Source organism: Anolis carolinensis, chromosome 5 (assembly GCF_035594765.1).
Source record: "Anolis carolinensis isolate JA03-04 chromosome 5, rAnoCar3.1.pri, whole genome shotgun sequence".
Lineage (NCBI taxonomy): Eukaryota > Metazoa > Chordata > Lepidosauria > Squamata > Dactyloidae > Anolis > Anolis carolinensis.
This window is the reverse complement of record NC_085845.1, coordinates 87,450,390-87,475,621: the sequence shown is the minus strand read 5'-3', so window position 1 is coordinate 87,475,621 and position 25,232 is coordinate 87,450,390. Positions and strand designations below refer to the sequence as shown.

The following is a 25,232-nucleotide window of genomic DNA, read 5'->3' as shown; positions in this document are numbered from 1 at the left end:
GTGTGTGTGTATATGTGTGTGTGTGTGTATATATATATATATATATATATATATATATATATAGTCCCTGCATATGTGTGTGTGTGTGTGTGTGTGTGTGTGTGTATAGGTAAAGGTAAAGGTATCCCTTGACGTTAAGTTCAGTCATGTCTGACTCTGGGGGTTGGTGCTCATCTCCATTTCTAAGCCCAAGAGCCAGTGTTGTCCATAGACACCTCCAAGGTCATGTGGCCGGCATGACTACATGGAGTGCCATTACCTTCCCGCCAGAGCGGTACCTATTGATCTACTCACATTGGCATGTTTTCAAGCTGCTAGGTTGGCAGAAGCTGGAGCTAACAGCGGGCACTCACTCTGCTCCCGGGATTTGAACCTGGGACCTTTCGGTCTGCAAGTTCAGCAGCTCAGTGCTTTAACACACTTCGCCATCGGGGCTCATGTATATATAATATACATACACATACACACAATGTGGAGAATATGTGGAAAGGTAGATAGATAAGTTGGGAGCCACAGCGAAGGCACCTTCCTGGGAGCAAGGTCTAATAATAATAATAATAATAATAATAATAATAATAATAATAATAATAAATCCCTTACAATATCCAAGATGGCTCACTGCTACAGAATCTTGGGAGGTTTAGTTTGGTATGGTACCATTATTGGCAGAGAAAGCCAAGCTGTAGGAGTTGAAATCCAATCATTTATCCTCCCTATAGAATCAATTTTATATGCATTTTTAGCTACAGAAAAGCTAAAATCAGGACAGTAAAAGAACAACACCCAGAAAATGGGAATTCCAGACAGGAAACAATCAGGGCCAGCTAATACCTCCCAACAAAGGATTCCCCCAGGTAGGAAGCAGCCAGGCTTTGAAGCTGCAAGGCTATTCAATGCTAATCAAGGTGACCAATTGCAACATTCACACTTGCCTCCCACAGACAAGAGTTCTTTCTCCCACCCTGGACCTTCCACTGATATATAAACCCCACTTGCCTAGCTTCGCACAGACGTCAAAACCTCTGAGTATGTCTGCCACAGATGTGGGTGAAACGTCAGGAGAGAATGCTTCTGGCACATGGCCATAGAGCCCAGAATACATACCACAACAGTGTGATCCCGGCCATGAAAGCTTTTGACAACACAACCACAGTATCCATTCAAGTTCATGTAGCGTCGTATGGAGACCTGTATTGGGGGGAGGGAGGGTGCGAATCTGGGCCCCTGGGAGTCGTAGTCCTCCCTCCTTCCCTCCCCGGGAGCAGCCGAGGACGGGCCTGGCCCACACCCCCTCACATCCCGGGCCTCTTCCTCCTCATCGCCGGGCCCCGCGCCAGCCTCCATCTCTGTGTGTCTCTGTCTCTCTCGGTCTCTCCATTCCCGGCTCCATCCGCCACCTTCCCGCCTCACAGAGAGACACCAGGCCTGAGCTGAGGCGAGGCGGCGGCGGCGGCCATTTCCCCCCTCCGTCTTCCTCCTCCTCCTCGGCCTCCTTCCCCCTCGCCCCCTCCCATTGGCTGAGCCCGTGACGCCCCTTTTGCTGAGGGGCAAAAGGAAAGGGCCTGAATGGTGGGAGTTTGGGTGATTTGCAAAAGCTTTTTTTCCTAACAAAAAAACGACGACATAACAAAAAACGGCCTCTCGCGGTTCGAAACCGCGATATCTAGACGTGTGGACAATCAAGGCCGTATATTGCTTCAAAACTAACGAAAGTAACGAATTAATAACGGGTAACGGGGAAATCGAATTATTTGAGCAAGCCTAGAATGCAGCCATGGCAGTTAAAATGGAATCAGAGTGCTATGATTCTGTAGTGTAAGTGTTTATCAACAATTTATAAACCCCATTTAATACACTGTCTGAGAAGGAAAGAACATTATTTGTTGATCTGCCAAATATGCTGACTACTGTTTTAACCGTAATTTAGGAGAAACTCTAGTCCTAGGGTTTAATCGTTTATGAATAATGCAAAGAAAATGCTTTAAAAAGAATATACAATATTGATGAAAGCAAATAGAATAAAACACAGTTTGACTAAGAAAAGGCCTGTAGGTCCCATGAAGTGAATGTATACCCCTGAGAAATATCGTTAAACTTATGCTAACTCTTTATTTCTATTTCTTCAATATATTTACTGAGTTTGAAACTTCAAGTTTGCCTGAAATGTTTGCTTTAAGTGAATTCCTGTGCCAGCTGTATTTAAAAATATCTAAGAAGGAGATCTTTAAGGCACATCAAAATAACAAATTGAATAAGACTCAATTTAAAATTAGTAACAGTCTTGACCTCAAAAGAATTGTCCCATACTTTAAATTCTGTGATGTTCGGAAACTTCCACCCAATTTCCAAAATTATATCTATTCATGCTTAGTTTATATAAGACTCGCCAGATGTTCCTTTATCTGAAACAGCATTTCTAATGGAATGTTTAGAGGGTTTTTTTATGTTTTGTTCTTTTCTCTTTTTAGAACATTATATCTCCAGGGAACATAATGTATGGGAGCAAAGGTTACAAAAATACACTTACTAAGCTACACACACAAATAGGAAGGGAATAATATAACAAGCAAAAATGTGGTATTGGATCTAGTAACCTAATAATTGATGATACTGATTGACCTCATGTATAAGTCGAGGGCAGATTTGGGGACCAGAAAGATGTACAGTAGAGTCTCACTTATCCAACACTCACTTATCCAAAGTTCTGGATTATCCAACGCATTTTTGTAGTCAATGTTTTCAATACATCGTGATATTTTGGTGCTAAATTCGTAAATACAGTAATTACAACATAACATTATTGCGTATTGAACTACTTTTTCTGTCAAATTTGTTGTATAACATGATATTTTGGTGCTTAATTTGTAAAATCATAATCTAATTTGATGTTTAATATGCTTCTCCTTAATCTCTCCTTATTATCCAACATATTCGCTTATCCAACGTTCTGTCGGCCCGTTTATGTTGGATAAGTGAGACTCTACTGTATTTTGATATCACTCATTGAAAAGTCAAGTATAAAACTTAGGGGCATGTAACAAAAGATGTAGAATAAAAATGAAAGGTAAATGAGGTCGAAGAACTCACACAATTCTAAAGTCCCTTTTCTGCTCACTCTAAAGGCTGAAAAGTGGGGGAGAGAAGAAGGAAACTATGGGAAATGGTGGCTATGCAACAAATTAAGCTCTTAAAGTTAGGTACTATTATTATTATTATTATTATTATTATTATTATTATTATTATTATTATTATTATTTCTTACATTTAGATCCTGCCCTTCTCACCCAAAGGGACTCAGGGCGGCCTACAACAGTGGCAACAATTAGATGCCCATACAAACCAATATAAAACAGCACATAAAACAGTTAAAACTATTAAAATACATTATGAATTAAAAATATACATTTCAAACATAAAATCAGATCCGTTCTTCCTCATGCTTTGCCTATAGTTCAGTCCGTGTCGTTTTCACCATTTATTGATTAAAAGCCTGGGCACACAGCCATGTTTTTAAGGCTTTTCTGAAGCCCAACAGGGTTGGAATTTGACGCATCTCTCTTGGAAGGGTGTTCCACAACCGGGGAGCCACCACCGAGAAGGCCCTGTCCCTCGTTCCCATCAGCCGCGCCTCCGAGGCAGGTGGGACCGAGAGCAGGGCCTCTCCAGATGATCTCAGGGATCTTGCCGGTTCATAGAGAAGGAGAAGGAGATTTTTCCTTTTTCAATAAGGGTTTAGGTACAGATTTAAATTCATCTATGAAGAAGTCGACCCAGGGTTTTTTTTTTTGGTCACTATTTTGACCAAAATTTCTAGACCTATCTTATTGTTGTTTATTTGTTCAGTTGCTTCCGACTCTTTGTGATCTCATGGACCAGCCCACGCCAGAGCTCCCTGTCGGCCGTGACCTCCCCCAGCTCCTTCAAGGTCTTATGTGTCATGTGTCTCCATTGAATCAAAAGCAGACAGTTACTGAATGGTGTCAGCATACAGCTAAAGTCAACTAAATGAATGGCTCTGTTCCAGTCAGGATAGTAACAAGCAGGATTTATGCCATTGTGTCCTGAACTGAGAGAAATGGTAATAAACAACTAGCTGCCCTAATCTGCCCAATGCTAATGCTGTCCCTAGACTTCTTAGCAGGGCTGCTTTTGTACTGAATGCTTCACTTTGATTCTTGTGGGAGTGTGTGTAGAATTTTATGCCAAGCTCTGCTTCTTTTCTCTTTGACTGCCCACACACCAAAGGTTTTATGACACCAAAAATAAAACATCTGCTTGGTCAAGCACAGTCTTTCAGTCCATTAAAAATGTCATCTTGAATCAAAACGGTACAGCATATGAAATGTAGGATTTTATTAGAATATCAAGCAGTGCACTTATCTCAGTGACAAGAATGGCAACTTGATTTAATCCTTACACAGAAGCTGTTTTGAATAACAATAAGAAAGTAAATCTGCACAGAGGAACTGGAATTATAGAACTGAATACTAAATCCATTAGTCTGTAGAATCATCAAGCTATTAGTTTAGGTTATTTGAAAGTATATGTGGTTAAATTTCAAATTTAGTTAGGCCTGGGTACAGGTTTTATTCAAGGTTAGAATGAATCAGTTTTTCTATTTATCAATTCAGCACTGTGCTTTGGTTTTATTTTGTTGTCACAGTTTCTTCACTCAAGTCTCTTCCATTAATTATTTTGAACATTATCCAGTTAGCATTGATGTGTGCAAATCCGAAATCATTACAAAGGAAGAGAGAAAGAAGCACATATCTAATTTTGAGGTCGAGTACAGGAAACGTGCTCAATATTGTCTGATAGGTATAATATGGTTCCCAAAATGTGTGCTGATACCCACAATCCTGTTCTAATCATTGAAATTCAGGTGAATTCTCTAGTGAAAATATAGCTGTTGTTCCAAATGTAAATTGTTTCTTTTATCACAATATTTTGATACATTTATGATTTGGAAATGGTTATTATTACTCATATAGAGATTAGGGATGTGCAATTTTTTGTTAGTCTCCATAAGTTGTGTACTTTAGAAACACTTTAGAAATGAAACGCTGGTGCCCCCAATTTTGTAATGAGTTTTGAAACTTTTTTAAATAATAATAATAATAATAATAATAATAATAATAATAACAACAACTTTATTTTTCTATCCCGCCTCCATCTCCCTGCAGGGACTCAGGTTGGCTAACATGGGGCCAAGCCTAAAAAACAAATAATGAGCAAAATAAAGTACATATAAAAACAGCATATAGAACCAGGTAAACACACATTAAAACCAAAGTAATACAATATAACAGCAGTAAGAAACATTTACAACATAAAATGACAACATAAAAGGACCACCATTTAGTAACCAAGTAAATCTCACAGCCTTAAATAGAAACGTGAATATTTTTATTTATTTATTTATTTATTTACAACATTTGTACCCCGCCCTTCTCACCCAAGGTAACTCACATATGTGATGACACTATTGCTTTCTGATGGTTTGATGCATGCATACTTTGTTTCATGCACAAAATCATTAAAATAATGTATATGAAATTATTAGACTATGTGTATAAGGTGAACATAAAGCATAAATGAGTTTCATGTTTAGGCTTGTTTCTCATTCCCAAGATTATGTCTGTAAATAGGAATGAAGCTATTCAAAAATACAGGATTTGAATCCAAGATTCAAAACTCAATTTTTTTTAGTAAGGAATAGTCTACTTGTATTATGAAGTCACGACAAAAAATGTATACACCATCTGCTAGTTCTGAATAGCCTATTTCTACGAGGAAGGAGGCTATTGGAAAAGTAAACTATTTACAGCTTGCAGATTTAGTTTGTTTTGCCTGGAAAAGGTGTGAATGCTGGTGCAGCTCACCTGAGAGAATTCTGACCTTTGTTCTTTCCTTGGGGTTTCTTGCCTTGTCTGTTTTCACAAAGATGTGGGTTTAGTGTCTGTATAGGATAGAGTTTTATTTTAATCACATTTGTATGCTGCAATTAGATCTAAGAATGAAACCAAGTTTTAATGGATTTTATTTATGCATTTCTTTGTAGAATCATAAAGTTGGAAGAGAGCACAGAGGTCATCCTGTCCAACCCCCTGCCAGGCAGTAATACACAATAAAGCAGTCCCAACAGGTAGCCATTCAGCCTCTGTTAAAAACTTCCAGAGGAGATTCCACCACACTTAGAGGCACCTCTTACCATCTGGATGTATTCATTCAGTTTATACCCTGTTTTTCTCCTAGGCTGGAACACAGGAGAGGTTACAATGATGTAAACCAGTTAAAATCTTATTTTACAAAAGTTAAACATATTAAAAAAATAAAGTGTCTTTAGCATATAATGCCAGGCCAAGAGACTACAAAGGACTGTGTCTGATGTCTCTTTTCCTAGTCAGTTCCTATATACTTGCCATCAAGAAATGAGATTCATAAAACATTTAAAATGTGTATCCACTCCAGCTATAAAGGTATACACTGATAAATATTATTTTCTAAAAGAAGCAATCAATTTTTTTTATATACTACAACACATTTTTAATGTTCTGAATGCTAGCTCTATGTAGCAATTGTGGAGATATCTTTCTCTTTTTCCACTTAAAATTGAATTGCTGTACCCAGTAAAAGTAGCATATGTTTCATGACTCATTTCAGCAATTGTTTCATTGTTGCTCAAAAGTGTGAATCTTCATGATTGCTCATGATGGAAGCATATAATCCAAAAGCATGCCATGAAAAAAGACTTCAGTAAAAATGAAAATTTGTCATTATTCTTTTCCATTAATTGGAATACTCCTTCAATTGTATTTTTCATGTGGGGGATGAGACCCAGATGGATAAATGACCATAAAACTAAGCATACTCTTTAGGAGAATGTATGAAAATTAAACTTTTCCCTCCCTGAAAGGCTGTTCAAAAATTGAATACCAATTTTGCCACCTGGTGGCTGTGTGTTCTTGATATAATTTGTTCCCACATTTCTTCCTTTCTTGATTTTTTTAAAATTTCTAATATATTTTATCCCAAAGGTGGGAAAACTGCTAATTCTTCATCCTTGAGAAAATATAGTATGTTATTAGTTCTTAGGAGTATATTCTGTTTGACCAAGATGTGAGTTTAAGAGTCCCGTTACATTTAAAAGGTGAATCTTTAAAGTTCTTAGGTGCTGGAAATTTAGAAGGGTGCTGTTGTTCGAAAATCCAAAGGCTTCAAATGCATTCGAGTTTGGATGTTCTTAAAATGTTTCAATTCGGTATTATTTGGAGCATAAAATGGTCTACCTATCCCCCAGTGGTCTCTATAGAATAGGGGTCCCCAAACCTTTGAAGCAGAGGGCCGGTCCACAATCCTTCAGACTGTTGAGGGGCCGAATTATCATTTGAAAAAAACCCAAAAAACAAATTCCTATGCATACTGCACATGTCTTATTTGTAGTGCCACAACAACAACAGCAACAAAAATTACAATATTTAAAAATGAAAACAATTTTAATCAACATAAACTTATCAGGATTTCAATGGAAAGTGTGGGCCTGCTACTGGCCAATGAGATAGTCAAGTTAATTAGGATTGTTGTTGTTGTTGTTGTTGTTGTTGTTGTTGTTGTTGTGTGCCTTCAAGTCATTTCAGACTTTGGCCGAGCCTAAGTCTAAAATTAATTAATTATTTACTGCATTTATTTACTACATTTATATCCCACCCTTCTCACCCCGAAGGGGACTCAGAGCAGCTGTATGTACATAGAATATATTATATTATTAGCATAACACAATATTAGCATTACATATTACTATATTGAACTATACCACTATACTATTATATAATATGTAAAATATAACATATAATTAATATTATTATATGGTATTACTATTAGTATTATATTGTATAACATAATATTATTATCAATATTATATGTACAGTAGAGTCTCACTTATCCAAGCAAAACGGGCCGGCAGAAGCTTGGATAAGTGAATATCTTGGATAATAAGGAGGGATTAAGGAAAAGCCTATTAAACATCAAATTAGGTTATGATTTTTCAAATTAAGCACCAAAACTTCATGTTATACAACAAATTTGACAGAAAAAGTAGTTCAATACGCAGTAATGTTATGTTGTAATTACTGTATTTACGAATTTAGCACCAAAATATCACGATATATTGAAAACATTGTTGACAAAAATGGCTTGGATTATCCAGAGGATAAGCAAGGCTTGGATAAGTGAGACTCTACTGTGTATACAATATAGTATATTATTAAAACTGATATAAAAATATTATATTATAAAACTGAGGGCGGGGGCCAGGTAAATGACCTTGGAGGGCCGCATCCGGCCCCCGGGCTTTAGTTTGGGGACCCCTGCTATAGAAGCTCTCAACCCAACATCCTGCTTGCATCCCTATGTCTTCATTCCTTATAAGAGTGGTAGAGGAATGGAATGAAGTCTCCCTTCTCTTCTACCCATCTGTGATACCTGGCACTCTGTCATAGCAACATGCCAGGCATAAGGGGCTCTGGGAAATCCTGCTTTCCCAGTGCTGTTGCCTTGTGTGAAGCATCACAGATGGTTCTGGATGACAAGATCTCCCTTCCTCTTTCTACAGCTGCCAGATCAGAAAAAAAAGTTATGCAGGGAAAGGCATTGGAGACAGGTAGATGAAAGTGAATTTTGCTTATGTCCTACACTGGCTCCAATTTTAATGAAAGTGATGTGCTTCCTTTAAAAAAAACGTATCCAGGTAAGCATAATTAATACTAATGCAACTGGCTATTTCCAGAGCTGTTTGAGGAGGTGGCATAACAGATTGCAACTCATCTAGATGTGCAACCTATTCATACTGGAATTATCCATTAAATAACTGTCAACATTTGCAGGAGAATGAAGCTGCATCATTCTAATATTTTGCGATAAATGAAATGTGACTTCCTAGGTTAGAGAGGGGGGCATATTTTGGACACTTCCCTACATAGACAATTCCCTGCATGGGCAATTTTTGTGATTATGGCATGGTGTAAAATCAGTGAGACACAACTAATGGTCACACTATGGTGGACTGATGATCGATACTATGATACTCTTGTTCCTTTGTGATATGGCTCATCATTATGGCCGACAAAATATAACTACTTCAGAAAGGAATTCCTTATTTTTTTTCTATTATTTGTAAAATAGGCCTAGTAGACTTAACCAAAAAGAAAAGGGAAGGAACAAAGGGTTCCAGTTGTTCTGGGCCCCATCTACACTGAAGATTTAATGCAATTTCCAACCAGTACAATGTTCCCTCACTACTTTGCAGTTCACTTTTTGCGGATTCGCTATTTCATGGTTTTCAATAAACTCTAAAAGACTATTATAAATCATAAAAAATTACAATTTACAGCCTAAGGAAAGGAAGAAGGAGAAGCCAAAGGGAGAGAAAAGGAGTCGAAGCGGCAACGGGAGGAGGAGGCAATTTATCAACACACGATTGGTTGATAAAGACTTAAAATAGTGTATAACTACTAAAATAATGTATAAATATTAAAATAAATATAGTGTCCCTTTCACTTATTGCAGGTGGTCCTGTAACCTAACCCCTGCGATAAGTGAGGGAACACTGTATTGAAGAAAGAGGTTTCACTGTGCAGATGATTACATAGGAAGTCCTGGAACCAGTTTGCAGCCTGGATGGTGATTACACAAATCACAGAACAAATCACAGAACACTAGTGACATTAAAGGCTTTCTTAAATAACATACTTTTGATGTTATTTTATTGATTGGTTTGAAACTAGCACATTGGGAATCCTAAACTTGATTTAAATAACTTCTTCTCTAAACATCAGCAGGCATATCTAGGAGGTTTGGAGGGGCCAAAGCCCGGAAATATGGCCTTAGGAACTGTATGTACTCCATGGCCACACTTTATCCATATCTGCATTGGATTGCCACTGATATTTGGCAACTGAAAGGCCAACCCTACTATTAGGCAGAGTGGAGTGTTTGTGTGGGTGCATGTGAAGAAAAGAAACACAGGCCTCAAAAGATGAAGTCCATGCAAAGCATGATATGTGATAGACTTGGCAGGGAAGTGAGGAATAAATAAGGCGTATCTAACCTGGCATGACCAAACGAGTGTTCAATAAGGTGTATCCAAAATAACAATGGACAATAAAGTGTGCAGTTGGCACCCCATAAGTCATACAGCCTGAGATGTAGAATGTTTTAAAACCGTGTCATAAGAACGGAGCAGCACGTTCACCAAAAAAGGATTAAACGTTAGGCTATAAATGCAGGGGGCCTAAAAGATCCAGCACGTTTTTCCGGAAACATGGCCACGGAGTGTCCAAGTCTATTGGAGGAACCTGATCGCCTCTTCCAAACAGGGCCTGTATGTGTGTGAGTATGGATATATGTGTGTGTGCATGAAAGCTCTCTCTTAATGTGATTCTGATATGATTCTGTTGTGATTAGCAATAAATTTTACATGAAAACTTACCTTGATTTCTGTGTGATGTACACCTTAAACTGGAATTAAGGTGCATGCTGCTGCTCTCTTCAGACAGTTAGCTATATGCCAGTGGAATTGGCATATATATGTGGATGGTCCTCAAGGGGAAAAGGGAACAGTGAGGAAGAAAAGGAAACAATACACCCTGGTGAACAGATTGGAAAGTATATACAGTGTTCCCTTACTACTTTGTGGTTCGCTTTTCTCAGTTTTTTTTAATAAACACTAAAATAATAGTATAAATCATAAAATAATATTATAAATTCCTCTTACTATTTCCTTCCTAAGGAGAAGCCTAAGGAAGAGAGAGAAAAAGAGGCCGAGGCAGCTTTGTTTTCGCCTCACAAGGTGGCAGGAGCTCACATGCGCATGCTTGAGAGGCAAGGGACAGAGACCCTACTTGCAAACAACACAAATAGTGTCTCTACTTTGTGGATTTTCACTTTTTGTGGGTGATCCTGGAACGTAACCCCCGCAATAAGTGAGGGAACACTGTACTACAATGAATCCTTGTACGGAGAGCAAGGATGGTCCAATTAATAGCTCAGATTCTAAAATCTTAGTTCTGATAGTATCACTGAATAACAGGCTGAAATAATCAACCTGTTATTAACTTACCTTTTTATCCTCAATCTTTCTGATTCTGTCAGCAATTTTGGGGCAAATTCCACCCTTGCACTTTATACTTTGGAAAGAATTATTTTTCTCATAAAGAGATATCAGCAAATAATAATAATAATAATAATAATAATAATAATAATAATAATAATAATAATAATAAAACTTTATTTATACCCCGCCACCATCTCCCCAGCCCAAAGCAATACAATATAATAAAATATAAAACAGCATATCATAACATAATTAAAAATAATACAATACATAATAATAAACATCACATCAAGAAATCAAGAAACAGTCAAACAAGAGCAGGCCGCATGAACACAAAGATAAAACCCGGAGTGTGAAGGACAGAGGGGAACTCCAATGTGTACAGGGACATATGAGAGTGGGGCAGTTTAGTGGATAGATGTTTGGGGGGAGTAACACAGAAATATATAACAGAAGTTATTCATCAAAAGCACAGCGGAAGAGCCATGTTTTCAGGTCTTTCCTAAAAGCTAACAAAGTGGGAGCTTGCCTGATTTCAGTAGGCAGTGAGTTCCATAGTCGGGGGGCCACAGCAGAAAAGGCCCTCTCCCTTGTACTCACAAGGCGGGCCTGGGATAACGAATAGCAAATATATAATATGCTCAATTTATAAAAAGCCAGATTTAAAATGCTGACCTCAGAAGAATATTGGGAAAGTGTGGGTCATGTTGGAAAAATTAGAAGACGTGGCATTAAACACAGTATGAAGCTGACTGGTCAGTAAAATTCTATTCTGAACCAATAAAAAGACCTTTATCTCTGTGACTTCGAATAGTCTTCATACTAGTCTTGCAGCAAGTAAAAGGCTACTAGCAGGCTGATGTGCATTGTGACAGCATTCCACATTTGCATATTATCTTGGTGATTATGTGAAGACTTTGGACTTATTGCACAGAAATGGAAACTGGCACATGAAGCTGTTAGGGCTTATTGACAAGTGTAGTGAATCTTACCTGGTAGGCCAGAAAGGGATCCTGGATAACAGTATGGTAGGCCTCCATGTTGGGAGAAAATGCCAAGGAGGCAGCCATCTTGAGAGAGGAAGGTTGGAAAAGTGGAGGATTTAGGAGACTACTAGGATTGGCCAGAGGAGTGGGGAGGGGCCGAGAGGAAAAGAAGAGAAGGTGGGAAGTGGAGAGGTCTGAGAGAGCTGGTGTGTGAAGGTGTAGGGTTTAAAAAACTGGGTTCACAGGGAGAGAGGGGAGTGCTGTGAGTTGACAGGAAAAGGTCAGACAGCAGTTTGATTTCTTGTAAGAGCACAAGAGATTGACTCTCCATGTGCCGTCGTGCCTGGGGCTATAACTCTTAGTGAAAGAGGCATGGACGTGACATCTTTCCCCAGGGGATTGCTTCTTGCCCTCCTTTAGGGAAACGGGAACTCCCAAGGACCAAAACACTGTAGATAACTCAAAACTGGTTTTATTGTTCACAAAAGGTTATCTCAATAAGCTGGAAGTTTCAAAGGGGTAAGGGAAAATATATTTTAGAGTCTTTGGTTGTTTTAAGTCCAAGGAGCCCTGTAGCTGAGAAGCTTTTCCAGGTCCCTCTTTCTCAATGACTGTGAATGCCGGAGCAAACTCAGCCTCAGTCCAAATGGCCTATGTTTGAAGACACAGTCTTCCTCTGTTGCCAAAGGACTGATTTGAAGGCGCTTGAGACTCCTCAACGTCGTTCAGGTTGGCCCTGAACATGAAGCGTAAGTCTCAAGGGTAAGAACCTCAGAATTGGTGCTGAGACGTAACTTAATCAAGGGCTTTTAGAGCCAAGTCTCTCTCTCACGTCCATCTGGTAGAGAGCTTGCTGGTGGAATGAATGAGGAAACATTGTCCTACTCCAGGAAGAGGTGGAGCCAAACAATTGAGCTGAGGGAGCAAATAACTGGTGCAAACAACATTGATTGACAGCTATAATAACCAATCCAACTACATTTACAGGGTAAAGGCAAAATTAGGAATGACACAACAATTCAAATCTTGCAACTTACAGATCTACATATAGATGGTGCCACTCGCGCCGTCACACTCCAGGCCGGGTTAGTTAACAGGAAGAATTCTAAGGTAGTATTAGTTAAGAACCCAGGGGGCTAACTAGATAGATTAGTCAAACTTGTCACTATTCTCTGAAATAGAGCAAAGGTTTTGTTAATAACAGTTAGATCGGTTTGTTTAGATCTGTCTATAACAAAGTAAGGAGAACTGAACAAGCAGCCAATTCAAGCTGAAGTGCTTTTGTAACAAATCACGCTTTTTTGTACCTCTCAGGAGTGGTTAGTTGTCTGTTTTAAAATAAATACATCTTATTCTATTTAACTGTCAAAAGGTCTCTATTGCGCATTATTCCATCGTCAATCCTTTGTGATAGTTCCATCATTAGTAACTTCCAGTTACTACAGAAAAACCTCTTAATAATCAGTTGTTTGGGGAGTCAGGGGTGAAAGCAGTGTTGGCAGGAGTGGGAGGAGTTTACCTCAAATACGTTGGAAAATTCCTAAAATCTATTATGTTGGTGGCAGCTTTAATTCAAAACAAAGTTTAAAAGACAAGCAGGGTTCACTTTACCCTAACACATTACCATCATAATCCTGCTATCATATTGTAGGCACAGCGGTGGGATCTTTTAGGTGTGTGGAAAGGTCTGCCCTGCCTTAATTATAGTTGTCCGTGTCCATGATCTCTCTTCTCCTTTGTGATAACAAGCAAGGCCCCTCATCATGCCACAATCCTGGGACTTATCTCAGATGATGAGATTAGGAGCTTTTGTGGCAGCATCCTCTCTTTGTTAAAAAATAAAAAAGAATAATAACATAATAAAGTTGGGAGATACCACAAGGGCCATCCGATCCAACCACCTACCATGCAGGAAAAGCACAATAAACACCCCCGACAGATGGCCATCCAGCCTCTGCTTAAAAGGCCCCAGAGAAGGAAACTCCACCACCCTGTGAGGCAGCATATTCCACTGTCAAACAGCTCTTACTGTCAGGAAGTTCTTCCTATTATTTAGGTGGAATCTTTTTTTCTGGAATTTGGATCAATGACCTGGTTTCCAGAGTAGCAAAAAACAACTTTGTCTTCTCCTCAAGAAGAAAACAAATAAAAGAAGGGAAGTGGCAGAGCAGGAGACTGGAGTCATATTACAATTTGAATCCCATCTCCAAGATATCCCATTTGGAAATGGAGCTTTCCAGTGCCAAGGCATCCCAAGACACCAGAAGCATTTTGGATTAATTAATTTTGGGAAAATGATGTAATACAGTAGAGTCTCACTTATCCAACACTCACTTATCCAATGTTCTGGATTATCCAACACATTTTGTAGTCAATGTTTTGGTGCTAAATTCGTAAATACAGTAATTACTACATAGCATTACTGCATATTGAACTACCTTTTCTGTTAAATTTGTTGTATAACATGATGTTTTGGTGCTTAATTTGTAAAATCATAACCTAATTTGATGTTTAATAGGCTTTTCCTTAATCCCTCCTTATTATCCAACAAATTCGCTTATCCAACGTTCTGCCGACCCGTTTATGTTGGATAAGTGAGACTCTACTGTATCTGTATTTGCCTATAGGTAAAAAGGTAAAGGCTTTCCCTTGACAATAAGTCTAGCTGTGTCCAACTCTGGGGATTGGTGCTCATCTTCATTTCTAAGCTGAATAGCCATTGTCCATAAACCCCTCCAAGGCCATGTGGCCGGTATGACTGCATGGAGTGCCGTTACCTTCCCGCCAGAGCGGTACCTACATAGAGAAGCCACCGAAATCCACAAGCATGTGAACCAGGGGTCCCCAAACTTTTTAAACAGGGGGCCAGTTCATGATCCTTCGGACTGTTGGTGGGCCGGACTATAGTTGGCCACTGAGCAATAATAATAATTAATAATAATAATAATAATAATAATAATAATAATAATAATAATAATAATAAAGAGGGTTGGAAGAGACCCTTTAGGCCATTGAGTTCAATCCCCTTCTGCCTTTGTGCACTGAAAGCACAAGCAAAGCATCCCTGACAGATGGCCACCCAGCCTCAATGTTAATAATAATAATAATAATAATAATAATAATAATAATAATAATAATAAATGTGCCGTGCCAAAAGATCTCAGCCGGCATTTGGAAACAATAGACATTGACAAAATTACGATCTGCCAACTGCAAAAGGCCACCCGACTGGGATCTGCATGCATCATCCGAAAATATATCACATAGTCCTAGACACTTGGGAAGTGTTCGACTTGTGATTTGTGATACGAAATCCAGCTTATCTATCTTGTTTGCTGTGTCATACTTATAATAAAAAAGAGGACCCTTAGTCCAACCCCCTTCTGCCTCTGCGCACCAAAAGCACAAGCAAAGCATCCCTGACAGATGGCCACCCAGCCTCAATGTTAATAATAATAATAATAATAATAATAATAATAATAATAATAATAATAATAATGGTTGTAAGAGAAGAAGAGACCCCTTGGATTATTTAGCCTAACCCTGCCCTTGTGCCGTGGGGGCCGGATAAATGGCGTCAATGGGCCGCATCTGGCCCCCGGGCCTTAGTTTGGGGACCCCTGATGTGAACAATTTCAACAGAAAGGAGGAAACCACGAAAATGAACAAAATCTGTCTTCCAGTATTAAAACACACTCTAAAATCAGGACAGTGAATAAAGAACAACAATCAGAAGACAGGGGAATCCCAGACAAGAAACAATCAGGGCCAGTTAACCTCTCTCAACAAAGGATTCTCCCAGGTAAGAAGCAGCCAGGCTTTGAAGCTGCAAGGCTTTTCAATGCTAATCAAGGTGGCCAATTGCAACATTCACACTGGCCTCAAGCAGATAAGAGTACTTTCTCCCACCCTGGACATTCCACACACATATATGAATCCCACTTGCCTAGTTTCCAACAGACTTCACAACCTCTGATGATGTCTACTATAGATGTGGGCAAAATGTCAGGAGAGAATGCTTCTGGAACATGTCCATACAGTCCGGAAAACTCACAGTCACCCAGTGATTCCGGCCATGAAAGTCACCAAAAGTGACTCTTAAGGAATTGAAAAAAAAAATACTGGAAACATACAGATCCTGAAAAACATTAGACTGGATGAGTACTGCACTTGGGTATATGTATATATTTCTGTATTTATTTCAGATTTCAATATTAATGTCAAAAATATGTAGTATGATTTTACATAGGATTTGTGCTACATTAGAACAGTAAGACAAATATCACTTAAGTAAAATAAACATTAAATATTAAATAACCAAAAAAAAAATTAGGTGTAAACACTAAGCTAATCTGGGAATCTGCTATTGCAACACATCCAATGAAATGGTTTAAAACAAGTATAAAAAAAGATTAGGACTAAGTACGTTCCAGTCTACCTGGAATACACAAAGCTCATTCCAGAAGCGTGTTTAAGAACTGGTCCAAGAGTCCAGAAGAGCCTTGACTCCCAGTGTGACCATCATACCACTTTCTTTGCAAGTTAACTTGTACCCAGTATGCTTTATTATGCCAATTGTTTGTCTTAGATAGTTGAGCAAATAGTTTTCATGGTTGCCTCCATTGTTTTATAATAATAAAGATTTCATCTTCATCACCTGTTCCTTGGGCATTACAAGCAAGGAAAGCCAATAAAGAAGTCTAAGAAAAAATAGCTTTCCCTTTCAATGGTGCCTTCTCAACTCTTGGATACTAACAGATTTATTTTCAGAATGGTGACAGATTCCTTCCAAAATTATTGGTATTCCTCAAAAGCAGTATAAACAGACAGACTGCAGTGGTTTCTTTTCTTCCTTCCTTTACAACAACATCACCTCCAAGAAAGCAGGAGCAATTGGAATTTTATCTGTGAAGAGACTTTTCCCCTCCAAGAGCCATGGTAATAAAACATACTTCTTAAAAAACCTTATTGCCATGCTATGTATTATGCACAGCAATATTTAGTTTTAGGCAGATTCACCTCTGAACATTTTCTTTGTCACTAACAGTACCTAGATTTATTAAAGGAGTCATTTAAGCCAGGTGTTTGCTAGTAATCATATCTAGACATTAAATTGCAAGGCTTATGTATTAGGTTTAGATGCTGCTGAAAATTACTGCTGAAGATCTGTCAAGATGATCTAAGAGGAGAAATTCTCTTGCAGAATCACTTAGAGACACTTCTAAATCAAGATTCACTGTGTTTGAATCACCATTTATAAACATCCAGGCAGATCTGGAACCAAACATCTCCTATTGTTAATGTTTTTTCCCCCAACCTGATGTTTTTATTGCCTGCTTTTATTTACCCTACCTACCACCAACACCACAAGCAATGAGAAAAAGAAGCTCCTGTGCTTCCAAAATCTTGTGATAGGAAACTAGATTTAATAAGACCCATATCTTTCCAGGCATTATTGATGAGAGTTGAATAAATGCCCAAATAACATCCTGGCTCAGCCTTCTCTGAATGTATTTCCACATCTTTCTAAACATGGTGTATGGTTTTCTGAAATTGAGTGTTTTTGTGCTCTCAGATGTAACCACGATGCAACATAACAGTGATTGTTTATTGACTGATCATTCATAGTAAAGGTAAAGGTTTTCCCCTGACACTAAGTCTAATCATGTCCGACTCTGGGGGTTGGTGCTCATCTTCATTTCTAAGCTGAAGAGCCGGCGTTGTCCATGGACACCTCCAAAGTCATGTGGCCGGCATGACTGCATGGAGTGCCATTACCTTACCACTGGAACAGTACCTATTGATGTACTCACATTTGCATTTTTTCAAACTGCTAGGTTGGCAGAAGTTTCGGCTAACAGTGGGAGCTCACCCTGCTCCCCGGATTTGAACCACCAACCATTCTGTCAAAAGTTCAAATAAATACAGCTAAAATTCACACCATACTAAAGTTACAAGTATACTCACACTACCAATACAATGACAACTAGTTGAATACCACCATTAACAAATAGGCAATGCTACACATTATACAAGGCTCTTGAATAACTAGTTTTTTGCTTACATTGGTAGAAAAAGGAAGAACAAGGAGGCAATAGGGCCACTGCAAGGAGAAGATGGGGTGATGGTGACAAGGGACAAGGAAAAGGCAGAACTACTTAATGCCTTCTTTACCTCGGTCTTCTCACAAAAAGAAAGCCATCTTCAACCTCAGCAACATGGAATGGACGAAGGATTGGGGGAAATCCAACCCCAAATAGGGAAACAAGTTGTCCAGAAACACCTGGCCTCTCTAAACGAATTCATGTCCCCAGGGCCAGATCAGCTACATCCAAGAGTATTGAAGGAACTAGCGGAAGTTATTTCAGAACAACTGGCAATTATCTTCAAGAGTTCTTGGAGAACGGGAGAAGTCCCAGCAGATTGGAGGAGGGCGAATGTAGTCCCTATCTTCAAGAAGGGAAAAAGAACGACCCAAACAATTACCGTCTGGTTAGCCTCACGTCGATACCAGGCAAGATTCTGGAAAAGATCATTAAGGAAGTGGTCTGCGAACACTTAGAAACAAATGCGGTCATTGCTAATAGTCAACACGGATTTACCAAAAACAAGTCATGCCAGACTAATTTTTTCGATAGAGTTACGAGTTGGGTTGATACAGGGAATGCTGTGGATGTAGCGTACCTATGAGGAGCGGCTTCAAGAGCTGGGCATGTTTTAGCCTGCAAAAAAGAAGGCTGAGAGGTGACATGATAGCCATGTACAAATATGTGAGGGGAAGTCATAGGGAGGAGGGAGCAAGCTTGTTTTCTGCTGCCCTGAAGACTAGGACACGGAACAATGGCTTCAAACTACAGGAAAGGAGATTCCACCTGAACATCAGGAAGAACTTCCTCACTGTGAGAGCTGTTCGACAGTGGAACTCTCTCCCCTGGGCCGTGGTGGAGGCTCCTTCTTTGGAGGCTTTTAAGCAGAGGCTGGATGGCCATATGTCGGGGGTGGTTTGAATGCGATTTCCTGCTTCTTAGCGGGGGGTTGGACTGGATGGCCCATGAGGTCTCTTCCAACTCTACTATTCTATGATTCTATGATTCTAACTGGAGTGACTGAGATTCAGTCTCATCTTTGTAATTATAATGACAGAGCTCCATCATGACAGAGGGTGCTTCCCTCATTCTCCAAATTCAACCTGACCAAAGCATTTCTAAAGCACTGGAGATTGGAACATTTGGAAATGATATGGAGTGCCCTCTTCCATTTTTGGGGTGCTTTGAGAACAGGCAACTGGAAAGACTTCCCAGTGCTGCAGGGCCTATCTACACTGGTGGGTACCAAATTTTCCCAGTCTGTATTGGCCCTTCAGTGACCCTGTTAACACCACACACACGACACACAAACTCACTTCATTGTTAGGGGCAGTCCACATTTCCCCCCATCATGCATGTGAATAAATGTATTTCCTGTTGTGCAGAGGTGCATTAATACTGATGTGAAAGTTTCCAGACTTCTTGGGAGAAGAGCAATGACCAACCTCTATAAAATAGTGAAGAGTAGAGACATCACATTGGCAACAAAGGTCCTCATAGTTAAAGCAATGGTATTCCCCGTAGTAGTTTATGGATGTGAGACCTGGACCATAAGGAAGGCTGAGCGGAGGAAGATAGACGGTTTTGAACTGTGGTGTTGGAGGAAAATTCTGAGCGTGCCTTGGACCGCCAGAAGATCAAACCAGACCATACTCTAGGAAATAATGCCCAACTGCTCACTGGAGGGAAGGATATTAGAGGCAAAAATGAAGTCCTTTGACCACATAATGAGAAGACAGGAAAGCTTGGAGAAGATAATGATACTGGGAAAAGTGGAAGGAAAAGGGAAGAGGGACCAACTAAGGGCAAGATGGATCAATGGCTTGACCTTGAAGGAGGTGGGGGTGGCCACGGACTACAGGAAGCTCTGGCATGGGCTGGTCCATGAGGTCACAAAGAGTCGGAAGCAACTGAACAAATAAACCACATAAAGCTTCAGGGAGAAAGGGATATGTTTTTTTTAATTGATTGAAATCCAAATAAACATATTGCAAATGAATGGTCTCAGATGTCATCTGTCAGATTCGGTCTATGAAGTGAATATAATTTTTTAGTCCATGTAGACAAGTCCATAGTCCTCAACACTTCATAATTGCTTTGCTTGCAGTATTTCCAGGCTGGGAAAGTGAGTTTTTATCCATAGTGGTGAATCTTGTATTATTACCTCATTTTGTATGGTCACTATGTGTTTTATTGTATGCTGTGTTTTAATTCTTTATTTTATTTGATTGTCGTGGTCATTGTTTCTTAGTTATTATATTGGTTTTAATCTTGTTATACTTTGTCTCTGTTTTGGTTTGGTCCCATGTTAGCCTTCCTGAGTCCCTTCGGGGAGATGGTGGCAGGATAGAAAAATAAAGTATTATTATTATTATTATTATTATTATTATTATTATTATTATTATTATTATTACTATTATTATTATATTGTATGACACAGCAAACAAGATAAACATGCTGGATTTCGTATCACAAAATCACAAGTCGAACACTTCCCAAGTGTCTAGGACTGTGTGATGTATTTTCGGATGATGCGTGCAGATTATAGTAGGGTGGCCTTTTGCAGTTGGCAGATCATAATTTTGTCAATGTCTATTGTTTCCAAATGCCGGCTGAGATCTTTTGGCACGGCACCCAGTGTGCCCATCACCACCAGGACCACCTGCACTGGTTTCTGCCAGAGTCTTTGAAATTCAGTCTTGAGATCCTGATAGCGGCTGAGTTTTTCCTGTTGTTTTTCATCAGTGTGACTGTCACCTGGGATGGCAACATCAATGATCCAAACCTTTTTCTTTTCCACAACAGTGATGTCTGGTGTGTTGTGTTCCAGAACTTTGTCAGTCTGGATTCGGAAGTCCCACAGTATCTTTCCATGGTCATTTTCCAATACTTTTGCAGGTTTGTGATCCCACCAGTTCTTTACTGCTGGGAGGTGGTACTTGAGGCATAAGTTCCAATGAATCATTTGTGCCTCTGTTTGTAGTCTGTCTGTGTGATTTTCTTACAGCAGCTGAGGATATGATCAATGGTTTCGTCGGTTTCTTTGCACAGTGTGCATTAGTATTATTATTTTATTATGACACAGCAAACAAGATAGATATGCTGGATTTCATATCACAAAATCACAAGTCGAACACTTCGCAAGTGTCTAGGACTGTGTGATGTATTTTCGGATGATACGCGCAGATCCCAGCAGGGTGGCCTTTTGCAGCTGGTAGATCATAATTTTGTCAATGTCTATTGTTTCCAAATGCTGGCTGAGATCTTTTGGCACGGTACCCAATGTGCCCATCACCACCGGGACCACCTGTACTGGTTTCTGCCAGAGTCTTTGAAGTTCAATCTTGAGGTCCTGATAGCGGCTGAGTTTTTCCTGTTGTTTTTCATCAATGCGACTGTCACCTGGGATGGCAACATCAATTATCCAAACCTTGTTCTTTTCCACAACTGTGATGTCTGGTGTGTTGTGTTCCAGAACTTTGTCAGTCTGGATTCGGAAGTCCCACAGTATCTTTGCGTGTTCATTTTCCATGACCTTTGCTAGTTTGTGATCCCACCAGTTCTTTGCTGCTGGGAGGTGGTACTTGAGGCATAAGTTCCAATGAATCATTTGGGCCACATAGTTGTGCCTCTGTTTGTAGTCTGTCTGTGTGATTTTCTTACAGCAGCAGAGGATATGATCAATGGTTTCGTCGGTTTCCTTGCACAGTCATCATTATTATTATTATTATTATTATTATTATTATTATTATTGTTATTATTATTATTGGAAGCGATATTTGCTCATTCATGACTATGAAAGTGATTCTCCAAAAGTGAGGATAGCATTAGTCCAGCTTATAATATAGTAACTGATGTAAGATATGTAAACCTCTAGGACCCCTTCCCTAAAATCCTCATTGAACAGGATTATTTGGCAGTGTGGACTCAGATAATACAGTTCAAAGTAAATATTGTGGATTATCTGCCTTGATATTCTGGGTTATAGGGCTGTATGGAAGGGACTTAATTCAAATGAATGCAAAACACTGCTTGAATAGGCTTTAGTTAATGGGATGGTGTGTTCTAGCAAGGTGTGCAGTTAAAACCTATGCCTGTATTGGGAAGTGGAAAGCAAGTAAATGGATGTTTCTATTTCAGAAAAGAACAACCGAGGAAAGGAGCAGGGCTTACAGCAGGCATGGAAGTGAGAAAGATATGCATTTCCCCGGTAGGATGGGGGATTTGTTGAAATTTACTAGCTAATTGGCAATTTGTAAACTAAAAGATTGTAGTCACAATATCACATATAAATAGAAAAAAATCAATACAGATAAAGCATTCAAATAGTGATGTATAAAAAGCAGCCTTCCTTGCAAGAAGCACTTCCATCTAATTAGTCCTGTTTTTTAGGATGATGCTCCTTCCTTTTGCCACTAGATAGCAGTGTGTGTCTTCAGAGCTTCCAAGACATGTTTATTGCCACTTTCTCATTCTACAAATTTGCTTATGAAAACTCTTTTGTAAACAGCTAAAGGAAGATTGGAGAAAACTAGCAATTAAATGAGATGGATTGGCAAAACTGCTACATTGTTATTTCCAATGTTTGGAACATCTTGCTATATTCTTCAGGAGCTGGAGCAAGTAAGACCATGAATCACGTACCATTGTGTTGAGGATGCTCAACATGTTAAGGACCAAATTAGTATTGTTGTTGTTTAAGTCAATTTCATCTTATGGTGACCCTATGAATGAGAGATCGCCAAGTTATTCTTCCAGCAAAAGCCTTGTTCAAGTCTGCATACCGAGGGTCATGGCTTCTCTGATTCAGAATATCCATCTGGAATGTAATCTTCCTCATTTCCTCCAGCTTTCTACATACCTAGCAAACATTGTTGTCTTTTCTAGAGTAACATCTATTCTCATCATATAGCTAAAGCACAGAAAGAGTGTGATTCACCCAAGGTCATCAGTGGCTTTATACACACTCATGCAATACTTTGCCTTTGTTTTTATAGCAGTGTAATCTCAAATGAAACACTTGGGAACCGCTTATTCAAGTACCTATTAAGCAAGGGCAATAATGACCCTGAGTAAGACCTTTGCTTATGGAAGATGATGGATAAAGTATTACCTGAAAAAACTACTAGAATGTGTGATCTAGACGACGACCCAAGCCATTGCATGGGTGGGAGTATTTAAAACTGCAGGGAAGGGGTGTTCAAATTTCTTCCTTCTCCTGACAGTTGGAAAGGGAAGGGGGGAGGACACAGTTGAATTTCATTGACTTTCACTAAAACTTCTTTGGAAGATCTACTGTCAAAAGGGAGGACTTCCACATCTGTGCAACAGGATTGGGGTCATGTATACTTGTTTTAGTGCAAAAATAGTAGCATTAACAAAGGAAGTCTGAGTGAAGAAAGATATATGTTTTTGAACTTTGGTGCTGGAGGAAAATCCTGAGAGTGCCTTGGACCGCAAGAAGATCCAACCAGTCCATATTCCAGGAAATAATGCCCGACTGCTCACTGGAGGGAAGGATATTAGAGGCAAAGATGAAGTATTTTGGCCACATCATGAGGAGACAGGAAAGCTTGGAAAAGATCATGATGCTGGGGAAAATGGAAGGAAAAAGGAAGAGAGGCCGACCAAGGGCAGGATGGATGGACAGTATCTTTGAAGTGACTGGCTTGACCTTAAAGGAACTGGGGGTAGCGATGGCCGACAGGAAGCTCTGGCATGAACTGGTCCATGAGGTCACGAAGAGTCGGAAACAACTGAATGAATAAACAACAAATAACGAATTGTGTGTTATATATTTACATAACATGTAATTTTAGTCCCAATATTTCTTTCATCTGGTGCTAAAATGTTCTATATTGTACGAGAGTTATCCACAAAGTAGGTTACATTTTGGAATTAAAAATGAACAAAGTATAGGAAAAAACATTTACCATATGCAGTTGAAAGCCACACCCAAATACCACTTCTCAACATAGTCGCCATTCAAATCTAGGCACTTATCATAGTGATGAAAGAGCTTGGTAAATCCTTCCCCACTAAATTCTGCCGCTTGAGCCCCCAACCAGCTGGTCAGCCCTTCCCGCAGCTGCGCAGTGTCGCCAAAATGCTGTGTTGTCAGCCACACCCCCATTGTTGGAAACAAGTGGTTGAGGGCGCAAGTGGCAGAATTTAGTGGAGAAGGATTTGCAAAGCTATTACATCGCTATGGTAAGTGCCTAGATTTGAATGGCGACTACGTGAGAAGTGGTATTTGGGTGTGGCTTTCAACTGCATATGGTAAATGTTTTCTCCTATACTTTGTTCATTTTTAATTCCAAAACGTAACCTACTTTGTGGATAGCCCTCATGACATCTAGGAGTGTTGGTGGAGGGCTGTGACTGAATATTTTTTCTTTGTTAAAAACTTATTGCACAGTGAGATCAAAAACTTCACCAGACAGGGTAAAATCAGTGTCCTAGGACACTTTTACCCCATCTGGAGAACAGAGGCCCATGCCGGACATCACATGTGACATCCGACATTGGCCCTACCCCCAACCAAGGTGAAATCAGCACGCAGAGCATCATGGGGACAGAGTCATAGAGATGGAGCTGCATGTGGCACCACAGATTTGCCCCACTGCTCCCTCTTTCCACATGGAAGCTAGGCAAAGCGGAATGCTTCACCTGGGCTTTCTGATAAGGTCAAAAGAAGGGTTTTAGCCTAGAATCCTATCCAATGTGCACAGATAATTTTCCATGTGAAGCAGAGATAATGTTGAGCATAGACCTCTGCCCAAGGGAAACATATGCAAATTTAGGAATGCCAGCTGTATAGTTCTCTCTGAAGTAAACATAAACATTGAGTCCCCGTTGGGGAGATGGTGGCGGGGTATAAATAAAGTATTATTATTATTGTTGTTATTATTATTATTATTATTATTATTATTATTATTATTAATGCATGGACATTGGGGGAGGGGAATTCAGTGCATGCTGCTTTAAGGTGGTTTCAGTGCATTCAACATCTTCAGCTAAAACATTGGGGGTTCAGCTACCACCACATGT

The 25,232-nt window shown here is 39.4% G+C and overlaps 1 long non-coding RNA gene across 1 annotated transcript; it reads right to left on the bottom strand.

The window, feature by feature from the left end:
* Positions 1-4,524: 4,524 nt before the first annotated feature.
* LOC134299306 (uncharacterized) lies at positions 4,525-12,203 on the bottom strand. The gene is made up of 4 exons (XR_010006490.1): positions 11,786-12,203; positions 10,487-10,557; positions 5,883-5,959; positions 4,525-5,213 (listed from the first exon to the last, which is right to left on the bottom strand). It is a non-coding gene; the product is annotated as an uncharacterized LOC134299306 (long non-coding RNA).
* Positions 12,204-25,232: the final 13,029 nt, after the last annotated feature.